Here is a 15,111-nt window from a genome sequence, read left to right on the forward strand (position 1 = left end):
GGTGTTCGACATAGGTGTTTTTTGTAGATTTATGGTGTTTCCTTCCGACGGTGTGGTGTGTCCAGGGGTTCTCATTTTCCTTCTTGTTTGCATGCTAAAATAAAATTGGTGCCCCCACTGAGGAGCAAGTGCTCCCATGCTCCAATTCTTGTAAAATATGTTTATTCTACAAGCAGTGAATGTAAGAGGGATGTAGGTCCTTATGGACAACCGCCTATGTATGTGAAAATTGTGGACAACACTTGAGGTGGTCGTATAATTGGATTGTAGCCTTTGGAGGGTCATGAGGTTTTGTGAAGCCAGGCATTGAGGTCCAGGTTACCCAGTGTGAGGTGGATTAGGTACTGGAGCGATCCATCGACATATCTTGAGTTTTCGACGTTACATGTAAGTGTTTTTGTGGCAATCGAACATGGCAAATGAATTCCCACAGTTTCATGGATTGCCTAATGAGAATGAACAGACTTTTATTGAAAATTTGGAAGTCAATTGCTTGTTGCAAAATATACTAGACCAAGCTATATTGTTGCGGCTGCTGCAATACAGTTTATAGGATGAAGCAAAATTTTGGTTACACAAATATGAGAAGTTGATGCAGGCCCAAAATCCAGGGGTGGTTTTGGACTACAATTGTGTGAAGCAAGATTTCTTGGCAGAATACCAATCCATCAAAGTACCTGATGAAGTTTGGCATGAAATTCTGAGGTACACTCAGAGGGCTAATCAAAGTGTCGATGATTTTGTCATGCAGTTCAAACGTTTATGGAATAAATGGGCCCGAGCTTTGGGGAATGAGATTCCTCCATCCATGTTAAAGAAGGAACATTTTTTGGCAAACCTAAAAGAAAGTCTGAAGTTCAAAGTTGAGATAAAAAGACCCGTCACCTTCGAGGAGGCAGTCGCTATCGCCAGAGAGAAAGAATGGAAGGCTCAAAGACTTAATGAATATGGAAAAGCGGTCCCTGTAAAAAATAATGGTGACCAAAAGGAGGAGAATCAGGTAGAAGCTGGAGGCCCCGTTGAAAGAGCTATTAATACCAAACAGTTACAACAAAAAATGCAAGACATGATGACCATGATGCAAGAATTGTGCCTTAGTATTATTAAAGGAGGTAGTCATGGTCGTGGTAGAGGGATAGCTCAAACATGTGAAGCTCATCCTAATTCTAATGTGGGTCGTGGACAAGGTGGTTTTGAGCCGCAGAGGAGGCTCATCCTCACTTGTTATAATTGTGGTGAACTTGGTCATATCAGCACTTATTGTCCAAAGCCCACAAGGATGGGAGGGAATATATTTCCACTTCCTCAGTAGATTCCAAATAGAGCTAATGATTATGCATTGGATATATGGGGAGATCAAATTATTGGACAAGAAAATCAAGCCTCAACCTCTAGCGGTCATATGGGCATTGTGTGAGTCGAAAAGAAAGAAGCAATGTGCTTCTAGTAGGCAAAAGAGAGAGGGAAGACTATGCAGCAATAGGGCCTAGCAGAAAGAAAGGGGAGGAGAAAGAGGGTGAACATGCAAAAGCCAAAGAGAAAGAGAAAGCCTCGTAGATGATTTGAAGTGGTGGATTTACCTTTGGGAGAAAGCCAAACAGCTTATAACTGAAAGGAAGACCTGATTGGGAGGAAAGTAGATTGTACTTTTGGATAGTTGGTGAATATGGTGCCCAAACTTAAAAGGCAGTGGAAGTCATTAGTGAATCCAGAAAAAGAGCCGAAGCATGGACAAGTCAGAGTGATGTCTCTAGAAGAGTTACCCGACATTTGTCCTGTGGTGAACGCTTGGCACAAAGGTGTGGGCATGGGAGAAGCCTACATGGATGGAGGTGCTCAAGTTTGTGTGATCACACAGTCATGTGTCGAGAGACTGGGTCTCATTATATGCAGAAGCTCTGGGTTCTGGATTAGACTAGCAAACCATGCCAAAGTAAATTTTTTGGGAATGATCAAAATTTGGAAGTTGAAGTCTTTAATGTGAAGTTTATGGTGAACTTTCATGTTATGCTAGTTGGTTTGGGAGCCTTTCCTCTCATTTTGGGATGACCTTGGTTGAGAGCTACTGGTGCCGTGCAAGATTGGGGCAAGGGAAAAATCGGTGTGCATGGAAAGAAGGGTGAAAAGAAAGTGTTTGTTATGACTACCAAATAACCTATGGCACTTGGAGATGTGAGTGAGAATGATGAGTGTGAAACTACCAGTGATGATAGTTTTGAAGGCTCAGAAAGTAGCACCACTTCGAGTTCCAGTGATAAGGGTGAAGTGTCATTCTTTGTTGTTGTATGAGGAGTAGAAATAAATTAGAGAAGTGTTGCAAATATCAGGGACTATAAATTCTTCAAGCCGTTTAGAGAAATTTGAAGATTTGATGCAACCTAAACAGGAACTGCCAGTGAAGAAAAATTTGACCCAAAATATGTTGAGTACTGATTTGACACAAGGAGAGAGAAAGGAGTACTTAGCAATGTTGGACAATTTTTCAAATCTTTCCATTACCTCATATCAGGAAATAAGGGGTTTTTTTGGGGGTCCTATGAAGATCGCACTAGTTGAAGGGGCAAAACCAACTAGACAGAAGTTAAGGAGGATGGGCAAGGAGAAAATGAATGCCTTAAAGGAAGAAGTAAATAAGCTTTTGGATGCAGAGTTCATTGTGCCAGTGGATAATGCTGAATGGGTGAGCCCTGTAGTAGTCACCCCAAAGAAAGATGGGTGTTGGAGAGTTTGTGTTGATTACAAGCCACTAAATGCAGTGACCAAGAAAGATCCTTACCCTTTGCCTTTTATTGATCAATTATTAGATGCAGTGGCTGGTTTTGAAAGATATAGTGTCTGTGATGGGTATTCAGGATACTTTCAGCTTATCCTTGCTCCTAAAGACCGGAAAAAGACTACTTTTATCATGCCATGGGGTTGTTTCTGCTTTTGTTTCTTTCTTTTTGGGTTGAAAAATGGGCTGGGAGCCTTTGAAAGAAAAGTAGATTGAGTCCTTACCCCATTCCTGTCAAAGGATTCATAGATGGTTTCTCTGTATACAGTTCAAGAAAAGAGCATGTTCAAAAGCTTCAAATGAATTTTGCAAGGTATGATGAATGCGGGGGCCAGCTCAATCCTAAGAAATTTCATTTGTCACAGCCACGGGTGAAGCTTCTTGGGCATGTAATTTTAGAAAACGGGATTGAAGCAGATCCAGAGAAAGTGGAAGCCTTGCTATTATTGTCATCTCCAAAAGATAGGAGACAGTTGGCCACTTTGATACAAAAAGTTAAATATCTATCTCGTTTCATACCTTTGGCATTACAGCTATTATATCCATTGTAGCAAATAGTTAAGAATGATCCCTTGGAGTGGTCTTATGAGTGTGATGATGTTTTTGACAGAGTTAAGGAAGTGTTACCTATTATGCAAGCTCGTGACTAAGAAAAAGAGTTTTATGTCAACCCATCAGTGGGAGATGATGCTATTGGAGCTATGTTATTGCAAAGGGAGAAGAAATCTTAGTATATGAAGGAATCTCAGTGGGAGATGATGCTATTGGACGTATATTATTGCAAAGGGAGAAGGAATCTCAGTATATGAAGCCTGTTCGTTATGATAGCAAAGTGAATACTCCTCATGAAAGAGATTTTTTTGAAATTGAATTGGTGATGACCCGTATGGTTTATGCTTGCAGATGATTCAGACACTACTTGCTACAAAAGTCATTCACCTTTCTCACCAGTTACTCATTGCTTTCCTAGCTGTTCAATAATTCAAATATATCAAAAACAGTGATGAGATAGGTTATTGAGCTCCAGGAGTTTTAGTCACCTTTTTGGTGGAGGAAAGTACTTGGGCTACCCTAACAGATCTTCTCACTTATAAGGATACTCCGGTTTTAGTCAAAGAAGAGGTGGTGTGGAAAAAGAAAGTCAAGATTCTTGCCATCTCTAATGCTTCACTATTATACTTTGATGGTTCTTATCAAAGAAGTCATGATGCTGCTTCATAAGGCATTGTTATTTATGATGCACAAGGGAAGCTTATGAGGAAGCAAGGGCTGAAACTTGATGTCAAAAGTAACAATGAAGCAAAATACATGGCTCTTGAAGGTGTTTGGATATTTGCTTACGATTGGGAATTAGACTCTTGTAAATTAAAGGAGATGCTTTGTTGGTTGTGAAGCAAGTTTTGGGAGTATGGAATAATAAGAACCCTAAATTAAGAATTTATGCTTCAAAGTGAAAGCGTTGCTCAAAAATTTTGAAGCATGGAGTTTGCAGCATGTTTCAGAGGTCTCAAAATGAAGAAGCTCATGATGCTGCCCAAGAGATGATCACTTGTGTATTTGTGGTAAAGGCAGATGCTCCTTTATATCATGGGAGGGAAATCTTATTAAGGAAGTGGATTTTCTATTGACAGGTCTTCTACCTACAGGTTTACCGTCTTCTAAAAAGCATGCGTTCACAAGGAAAGCTAGGAAATACAAAATGCTTGATGGTGTGCTTTACATGAAAGGGAGTGATTTGAATTTGTGTCGTGTGCCTTGGAAGGAGGAAATTTACAAAATTCTGGAAGAAAATCATGAGGGATCTTGTGGGGGGCATTTTTCCATGAAATCATGTTGCATAAAATTTTGCAAGAAGGTTATATATGGCCAAGTATTCAACGGGATGTTAATCATTGATGCAAGTAATGTTTGCCTTGTCAAAGGATGGGAAAGAGAATTTTGAAGCTTGAATTGTGAAAGACAATTCTAGCTTTTGACGTGTTTGAGGAATGGGATCTTGATGCCATTGGACCCTTAGCTATGACTAGCAAAAGAAATGCTTACATCTTGACAACAATAGATTATTTATCACGATGGACAGAAGCCAAGGCTGTCAAAGAGACTACTAGTAAAGAGATTGGAAAATTTGTTTATGAGTACATATGTTGCAAATTTGGTGTGCCACTAGAGCTACTTTTTGATAGAGGACCAGGATTTAGAGGAAAGCTGATTGATTTCTTATGTGAAAAGCTCAATATACAACATAGGTATAGTTCTCCGTATTATCCACAATGCAATCTTAATGAAAGATTCAATGGAGAGTTGGTAAAAATCTTGACAAAGATGACTCGAACACATGGGAAGACTTGGGATTCAAAGTTGCCTTGTGCAATATGGGCCTAGAGAACTGCTATAAAAACGAGCACAAGATTTTCCCCTTATCACTTGGTTTATGGCAAGGAAGCTTTATTGCCAATTGAAGTGGAAATTCGTGCTCTCAAGTTGTTGTCATTAGAAGATGAGGAGCAGACAAATGCATGGCAAAAAAGGTTATTGGATTTACAATGCTTGCAATTGGATAGAGTTTTAGCTTTGAGTTACTATGAGGAAATGTCAAAGAAGGCTTAGCTAAAAGCCAATGAATGTGTGGAGGATAAGATAATTGAAAAGGGTGATTTGGTGTTGCGCTACAATAGTGAGTTGGACAATAACTTTCAAAAGAAGTTTCAAATCAAATGGGAGGGTCCTTTTACTGTTGTGAATAAATTTGATAATGGCTCATATCAGTTAGCTGATTTTGGGCGGTGAACAACATAAATATAATGTTAATGGTTATAGATTGAAGAAGTATCTGGCACGTTTCATGAAAATTGTGATAGATGAAATGTTATCAATGGAGGGAGACAATGTTGAGACATCTAAGGATGTAGATGAGGTTTCTGGGGATGAAATGAAGCAGTTATTCACCCTAGGGACCTCTGCTTGTCATCAATGACTAAGCAGTTCAGGAGGGTTTGGAAAGCTATGCCATGAATGTTTTGGATAAGCATGAAGTCACTAAGTCATGCCAAAAAGCTTTCCCACTAGCCTCATGTATATATGTGTACATAACCCTGTAAGTTTTGGAAGTGACCTTGTAAAAGTTCATGTACAAAGGTGTGATTTATATTGAATTGTGATGTTTTAGGTTGTTCAAGACTCCAAAGTGTGGTTTTTGATAAGTATTTTCATCTGTGCTTTATAGCTTGTGAATCGGACTTGTACATCATGAGTTATGAGCATCCAAAGCGGGCAGTCTCAACTTAGAAGGTGATTGCAGGTGCATGCGACAGGGAAACTAGGACAACTTGGGGGTCTAAGATTATAAATGTTGAAGTTTTATATTTTTCGAGATAGCCAAGGTGATGGGCTTTGAGCCGTGTGTTACGTTGCATCATTCGGTGACCGGAGCAGTAAGGTATGCCTTGAGGAAAATTGTCCGAGAAGTCCTCTCATGCTTTGGGAGAAGCTGGGAATTCTTAGGGAAGCTGGGAATTTTGGGAATTAATCCCACATGGGAAGAGGAAAGGGGAAAGTGGAGGGTACATAGAGCACTTTGGGTGCCCATTATGGTGTATCAAAGGTGAAAGGAGCTCTCTCAAGGCTTGGCTATGGGGGCTCGTGGGCTCATGGGGAAGGAGATGGTGCATTTTGTGAGCTCTCACTGTCTGGACAGGTGCCTAGCCACTTTTTTGGTCCCCGGACCCTTGCCCCCACCCCATTTCTTGGTCAAATGGTCACCGACATCTCATTTTCCACCCAAAAAGGCCAAAATTGAACCAATTAAAAGGTGCCCAAGGAGAGAACCATATCAACTAAGAGGAGAGAGATTATTTTTTGGGATAAGAGCCAAAAAATCCCCCTTTTTAATAGTTGCAATTCCCTGCACGCCCTTTTTCCTAACAGAGACTAGCTCTTGTGGAGCTTTTGAGAGATACCCCAACTTCAAAATCTTGTAACTCTCTCGTCTATTGTCGGAATCAAGCATATGGATACTCTACGGAGGTCTACATGACACGAGATTCATCTTTATGATTTTGATTTTTAGCAATTTCAATCATGGTTTGGGTTAGGATTGTTTCCCGCCCGGCTTTACAAGTGTTCGACATAGGTGTTTTTTGCAGCTTTATGGTGTTTCCTTCCGGCAGTGTGGTGTGTGCAAGGCTATAGAGGTTCTTGTTTTCACACTAACAATTGTAGATAGCAAATCTTTCATCATTTGGGATAGTGTTGACCTTAGAAAATTAGTTTGGCCTTACAGGTACATCTTCTAATGTGCGTGCTTGTTCGATGGAGGTGAGCGAGGAAGTTGTTCTTGAGCTAACTAAATTTTTTATGGAAACCCAAGAAATAGAGAATCATGGAAGGAGAGTTCTTATTATTTTTTGGTCAATCTAAGACAAAAGCCACCTTTTTACATATATGGATTGATGATCATGTTGGGTGGGATGGGAATCTAGAGCTCCTTCTTCTGAAACAGAGTCTGATTCTTGTTAATTACTACATGGTCTATTGGCATAGGGAGTCTACTTTGGTATCTGTAGATGCTATCTTACAAAGAATGGAGGAACTTTCATCTATTATTCCTTCTAGAAAACTATTTCTGAGTGCCTCATATTATTATCTTTTGTGGAGATGAGCAATGGATGTCACAAATTTTATGGAATTTGAAAGATTTGATGTAATGTCTGAATGCTTTACTTTGTGTCAACTTATAAAGACTATTATTTTTTCATTTGACAAAAGTCAGGTTTAAGTGAAGAAATATAACAAATTTGAAATATACTCTATGTTCCATTTTTGTGTCAAATAGATGGAGCATAGAGACACAAGGCTACATAGGTACCAATGTAATTATAAGTGCAAGCATAGCACTCTTGGGTATGAGCTTGTTCGTAAGAGGACATATTATGAGCACCTTCGTCAGGATCGCAATGGGGATCTTCATCCAAGCATGATTATTGGAAATTTTGAGCATCCCACCTCCAACTCTCAACCTACTACTACGGTTGAGACTGCTCAAACATCATCACATCAAGCACCTAGAAAAAAATGGTGTTCATGCAAAGCATATTGCTATGGTGGAAGGTTGGTAGCTCCATCAAACTATAAAAGACATTGGGATGCTGAGGCTAGATATCGAGAAATAAACTCGGTATTTGGCATTCAAAGTATACATGATTCATGGTGTCAAGAAACAATTGTACCTACAAGCAAAAATTAACTTCAATCGAGTTTGAATTGTCAATCTCTTGAATATAGTACTTTTGAAGCTATCGTAGATGAAAATCATGATCAAGGCTTTGAAGAGAATGAGCTTGCTATCTTCCATGGCTATGAATATCTTGCAATTTTTGAAGGTGGTCAAAACCTTGAAGAGCATGAGAATGCAAGGAATCTTGACAATGAAGATCTACTAAACAAAGACCAAGAAAAAAAATAAAAGGAAGATCTGGCCGATACAGATGATAAGATTCTCCAAAAAATAGTTCAAATGCAAGTCTTATGGGATGAACATCGGGTCTCTATTGATTTTCAAGATCAGATGCTAAAGCTTTTGTTTGAAAAAAGCACAGAGAATGGTGTAGAGAGTTTGAGTTCTCTCTTTGTAAATCTTCCAGACAAATGGGAAGGCAACCTTGGTGGCATCAATGCTTCATCATGTTCGCCAAAGTTGAACACAATGTACAGAAGCCTCGGTGTGGTAGACAATGAGAGATACCTCATTTGTATGGGTCTAAAGGGTAATACTCATCATCCTGTTTTGTACGACCCAATAAATGAGAATAAGTATGTTGGAAATGTTGTGTTGTGCTTATGCCAACAACCTGAAGGATGCAAGGGTAGGAAATTGAAAAGGAATTCTCCTCGTTTTGTTGTGAAAGATGCACAAAGTGTGCTTTGCCACGAAAAAAAATGATTTTCTTTGAATATCTTCCTATTCAAAAGCAATTAGAGCTTATATCTTCTTCTCGTACCGTGTGCCATGATATCATGTGTATGTGTCATCATAAGAATAGATGGTTGAATCGATCGACCACAAATTTATCTATGGTTATTGATGAATTTTGGGATGGTGCCAAGTGTAAGGATCTTCAAGACTTTTGGAACCCAACTTCAACCTTTGAGCTTCGTGTCATTTGTGAAAGATGTAGACACTCTTACAAGGCATGGCCATCAACATCATATGCTGCTGAACTCCTCGAATTGGATTGAGTATCAACAAATGTATGCTTTTACATGCAAGTCGTGTTGTAGATTGATGAAAAGCCCGAAGAAGACCGTCAAGTTATCTCCCTTCTTTCAAAGCACTAATAGCTTCTTGCTCATTTTTGGAAATTTTATTTATACCTTTGTATCTTGATTGGATCTTTTCCTATGATGATTGTTAGGGAGATCCTAGAAACTTTGCACTACTTCTCCATTGGGACGGTTTTTGATCATAAAAAACGACACAAAAAAATTGCGGGGTTGTGGAAATTAGAGCTTTGAACTCTAGAAAGGACTTTATTTTATAGCCTATATTGATTTTATTTATCCCTTTCATTTGCAAGAAGATTATTGGAGCCTTTGGATATCTTCTTCATGTATTTTTGGAGCCACTAATTAGGGAGTTAAAGAAATTATATGTAGATGGACTTCAAGTTAATTTCAACTATCCTTATCACTTGATTGATGCAACATTGGTCTCGTCAACGGGCATCAGATTGCGTGCAATGGTAATGATGGTCACTAAACACCACTCTGCTCAATGCAAGATTGGGCTATTTAAGGATGGTGCACAACACTTTTGTCATAGGGACGAGGCATCTTCCACTTTGGATTCATCAACTCAAACTCTTAAGGGAGATATCTCTATGAAAATTGATCGCTTCCAATATCGTTATTCACCTCTGAAGAGAAGTATAATTGAAATGCAATTTGCCTTGTCTCAATCCATTAGAGTAACTTCTCAAACTCAACGCAAAGAGATACTAAAGAGTGTGGGTTTGAGTGGAAAATCAAGCTTATGGAGATTATATGAGCTTTATGGATTTGACTTGTGATTGGATCTTGTTTATGACACAATGCACATTCTCTCATTGAATGTTTTTCAAAAGTATTTATCATTTCTTATGAAGAAATCAACCAATGACATGAAGTGCAGGATTGATGATATATCAGCAAGGGCCCTCAATTGTGCTCCATCAACAATACGCCAAGCACATTGGCCTAGAAACCCAAGCAAGTATCATGAAAGCTACAAGGCAGAAGAGAACTAGAAATTTATACAATGGTGTCTTCCACTTGTCTTGTTGAAGGTAGAGGGTTTTCCAAAAATAGCGGAATAATTGGGACTCTTGTTGATTGATGTTGCCCACATATATTTTAACTATACCAGAGACCATGGGTGGTCTAAGGAGGCTATAGAAGTAGCACAACCCCTTCTTGCATCTTGGAGAGTCAGGAGAGAAGAGTCATTGGGTGCTTAATCTTCACCACTCAAGCATGTGGTAGGTATGACTTCTTTGTGGTCTTTACAAACCAGTTTCTCTAAGTCATACGCTCTCTGAGGTAATTCTGTATTTTATTCTAAAGGTAGTGGAGGGATTCTAGGTTATGTCATTCACCGTGGAAATCACTATGTTGTCTGGTGCTTTATATATGAACACCTTGTCTCTACATATATCAACATCAAGCCGAACAACAAAGAGAGTGGAATCTCCTTTACAAACTTCCATAAGAGATTGAAAGCTTGTTATATGGGTCTTGTCCTAAATTCAAAATGATAAGGATAGACTTTTTCATTATCACGGAGAGATCCACTTTGCAAACATGGCACCCAAAGAACAAAGGATGCACGAGTGCAATATTCTTCACTATCAACAATGGCACAAAAATGAAATCTTGAGAGTATCATCCATCATAGAGGAACTTAGCATATGGATGTGACTATCCATGTGGGAGATCCATTCATGAGAAAGGCATCATCATTGGTCCACGAAGGAAAATTTGGAGACTGCCATCAAGTGAGGAGCAATGATTTATGAGTCAGTATGGGTTCAATGTTGTTAAAGTGTTACAACACAAGAAGATTCTATTCAAAGGAGAAGTATTTAGTGTAGGAGATACATTTGTGGTGAGGTATGATAATTCTCAAGAGAATGTAGCTTCTGTCGATGAGTGGAAGCACAAATCAGATCCTTCTTTACTTTGTAATCCTAGGAAGAAATTCTACTATTTTGTGGTGCAGATTATTATAGACAGTCAATCCTGGTTGAAGAAGATGTTGAAAAGTTGAATGTGGATCCGATTACAGGAATGAGCGTACTTCAAGTCACCCATATGACTTTCTCTTGGGATTTTATAAGAAAAGTCAATTCACTACTACACAAGTTTATTCAGTGGAGGTTTTAGAATTGTATTATTTCATATGAGACTAAAGATCTAGGCATTTTTAGGCACCTATTGAGTGCTGGATGTATTGGATGTGTACCTCCATGGCTTGAGGAGAAGGACATAATCCAAGTGAAAGAGTTTGTGGATGAAGAATCTTCCTCTTGTCAACTAGAATATGCTATTTTTTGAGAGGTAGACTCTACTCTAAAGCGCATACGGCTAAGAAAACTTCAAGTAATGAATAGCAGCTATGTCCAATGGAGAACGACTATCGAAGATGAGGATTGGAAGCTTATATCAACTCGCTCATTCATAGTCCAAGGGTGGAAAGTTTTAAACCAAACAAGAGTTATAGATCAGGATGGAAAAGTGAAATTCCTACCATGCATGTGGCAGCAGACATGATATGCATCAAGTGGATATTATTTATCTCTTGCTCTATGTAGAAGCTATGCTTTTATGATGTTTTTTTCCAATTTTCATGAATGATTTTAGAGACATGTTATTTTATTAAAAGTTTATAGTGTCAATTTTTATAATTTGTATTCATATTGTACTTTCATTAATCACAAAGCTTAGATGTCTTTTTAATAGTATTTAAGTGGTGTCAATTTTTTTTTAAATTCATAGCTTAAATGGCTGAGAATGATGTCCCTATCCCTTCATATGACAACATCTTTGGCCCACCCGAACCAAAGTTAAGAGAGACAAGTAGAATGTATGGAATTAAGAAGCTTTGGAGATGTACTTCAACGAGAAACATAGAGTGCTCTTAACAAACTATAGGATGGTTAGAGGATGCTTTAAGACCTATCCTTTTGTGGAGGATTTGCACCACAATCCCCTTGAGCAACAGAAAATTCACGATCTTATTTCAACTAAGATCGATGAGTTAGCACCTTTGAAGTTTGGATTTGGCAAGGAAACCTACCAATGGGAGGAGAGACACATTTATTAGTTTGTACTGACCTATGCACAATCACAACAAATATATGATAAGAAGAAGACTATAAATGATGTAAGTGTGTATATATTTTGTAAGCATAAAGATATTTGGCTTAGGGGCATTAAGATAGAAATTAACTATTCTCATCTTACTACTCAAGTCACATGGCACTGCAAAAAAAGAAAATGGTGTTACTATTGCTTTGAAAGGTTCAACCATAGAGACGGTGTCAAGAAGTGCACAGTACGACTAGGAAAGCGCCGGGCCTCTCACTGTGAGGATTTGTCGCAAAATCAAGCAAGGCGTAGATGATTTTAAGCTAAAAACACACTGAAAAAGAACAAAACTCCATCCATGAAAGGTCCACTTTGAAAAATAACCAACACTAACTCAAAACTCTTGTGTGTGTGAAGATTAGGTGTAGCCTCGCTCCCAATTGCACATATGCAGTGCTCATTCGACCTGTTAAAAACCCTAAAATGACGCTTCAATTACTCATTGTGAACATCATGGAAGCTTCAGTACTTCATTGGAGAATCCCAAGTAGTTATTTGAGGAGGAAAAACCCTAATTGGAGGCCTCACAGCCTCAACCAAATAGTGGAAGTAGCACGCGATTGCACTAGCACCCTGTAAAGGAATGGTTGTATCTCCTTGCTCATATGCCCAAATGATCTCATTCTTGGCTCTAAAATTTTCCATACAGCTTAGGCAATGACAGCACCATTGTTGATGTGGCATTTTGAGCTATTTTTAGGCTATTTTTGACCACTTTTAGCCAAAAAAATGCCACTTTTCGTCCGTAAAAAGCCCAAATGAGCTAGGAAAAATCCCTAAAATTGTGGAAAATCCCATTGGGATCAAATTTCATGTTGAAACTCAATTTCACACTAGGTAAGCACTTTGGACGCGTCTTTTATGCCAATGCACGAAACCTGCTATTTTTGGTCGACACTACCCGCATTGAACTTTCTAGGCAAAACGAGCGTGCCACTTCGATACACTTGACATTTGTACATTCCTAAGGCAAATTAGACATGAATGAATGTGTTAAAACATGCAACAATGCCATGTCTCTGGCCTCACTTGCCTGGCAAGGTATGTACACGCCTACAATCATGGCATCCGTTTTTGCATATATCACACTTTGTACATTGTAGCATTTGGTACCACACATCATAAAAATTAAGAGTGAGGTATATATTATTATTTTCACATTATGCACGTGCCACGGCACAAAATACACCCCCTCTAAACATGCATATCCTCCGGCATGTGCCACAAATATCTTTTGCAGGTTCAGTCTTCATTTAAGTCCACACGCATGTCGATTTCATCATCACTTGCAACAAAATCTAGCGTATCATCCTCTTGTTCTTCATCCACATCCATAAAATTTTCATCAGAGCCTTCATTCTGACTTTCATGTGAATTAAAGGGATCTGTATCACCTCTTCTTTTGAATAACTTGATTCTTTTACCTATGATGGGAATCTTTTTTTTTGTCCCATCTAATTCATGCAAGGTATAAGTTTCATAACCATGTATATGCTGAACCACATAAGGACCAAACCATCTATTTGAAATATTTCTTATTGTTGAATGTTAGTTTTCAATACTACTGCCATACAGCAACACCCAATCACCTTCCTCAATAGCTTTAGGTCTGAGCTTATGCCTCTTATCAAATCTTTCTTTATTCTTTAACCTTGCATCTTTTCAATCATGCTACTAAATTCTCAATATCTTGAGGCCTTCTTTCTAACTGTTGTATGCGCAAAGCAAGAAGGTCTTCCCTATTCGTTCCATCTTCCCAAGGTAATACATTCCATGTGGGAATTACATCCTCAATTGGCACTATAGGTTTCTGACCATACATCAACTCAAAAGGCATATAACCAGTAACTGAACTATGAGTTGTACGATCAATCCATAAAGCATAAGGCAACAACCTAGGCCACTCTCCCATTTTACCTTTGTAGGCCTTAGCCAAAGCTTTAATGATAGGAGGATGCCCATGCTCCGATTTACCATTTCCCTCAAGATTATATGCAGTAGTGAGAGCAAAGTTTAATGCCCAACCAAGAGAAAAAATCCCTTGCTTTGTCAACATCCAACTCACCCTTGTCCGCTATTATTTTTCCAACACAACCATAATGGCTACTTACATCATCCAAGAGGAACTTACATACTCCTTCTGTGCTTTTCTTTCTTAGAGCACGACCTTCAACTTGGTTGGTTAAATCTTCCCATGCAAGCACTATGTATCTCATTTGCCATAAGCCCAGTGGCATTGTAACCAAATCTACTACACACTTGTAATGCATGGCCAATGGGTAAGTAGGGTCCATCATGATGACGTACGTTTGAATACATTTGACAGGTTTCACAAGACTCCACAAAGTGAGATACATCCTTATACATACCTTTCCACCAATACCTCTCTTTCATTTTAGTAAAGGTGGCCCATACACCTCTATGTCTATCATAAAGACTCTCATGAAACTTTTTCATAAGCTCATTTTGAACGTCCTTATCATTCACGACTCTCATCGGAATTCCATTTCTTTGTTTTGGATGCTTCCATAAGTACCCATCTTTCAAAAAGTATCCATAGTTCTTTCTCTGTATCCTTTTGAACTCTTGGTCAGTCCACCCGCTTGCCTTGTCAAAGTGCTTAGATAGCATGTAATGAGCAACGAGTCACCTTGATATAGGTCCTCTGTAAATGACTCAAGTGCATTTGACAGGCCAACATTGTCACCCTTGGCATAAGAGATACTATAGAACTGTGTGCTGACATCATCGCCCTTGACAACCATGTCTTCTTCATTTTCATACCTTGCTCTTGAAAGCATATCCGCAACTGGATTATCTTTCCCTACAATATACTTAAATTCTAGATTCAAGGACTTTATGTAGGCAATCCATCTCAACATAGCAATGTCGGGAGTTGAGCAGCTTGTGATCATTCCATGAAGCGGTAGACAATCAGT

The 15,111-nt window shown here is 38.8% G+C and overlaps 2 pseudogenes; both read left to right on the plus strand.

Annotated features, from left to right (window-relative positions):
• The first annotated feature begins 7,745 nt into the window (after positions 1 to 7,745).
• On the plus strand, positions 7,746 to 8,234 carry LOC147431533 (uncharacterized; annotated as a pseudogene).
• Positions 8,235 to 8,791: 557 nt separating this feature from the next.
• Positions 8,792 to 15,111, plus strand: part of LOC147431534 (uncharacterized) — a 31,387-nt pseudogene continuing 25,067 nt past the window's right edge.

This window comes from Adiantum capillus-veneris, chromosome 21 (genome assembly GCF_014529385.1).
Source record: "Adiantum capillus-veneris isolate H3 chromosome 21, ASM1452938v2, whole genome shotgun sequence".
Lineage (NCBI taxonomy): Eukaryota > Viridiplantae > Streptophyta > Polypodiopsida > Polypodiales > Pteridaceae > Adiantum > Adiantum capillus-veneris.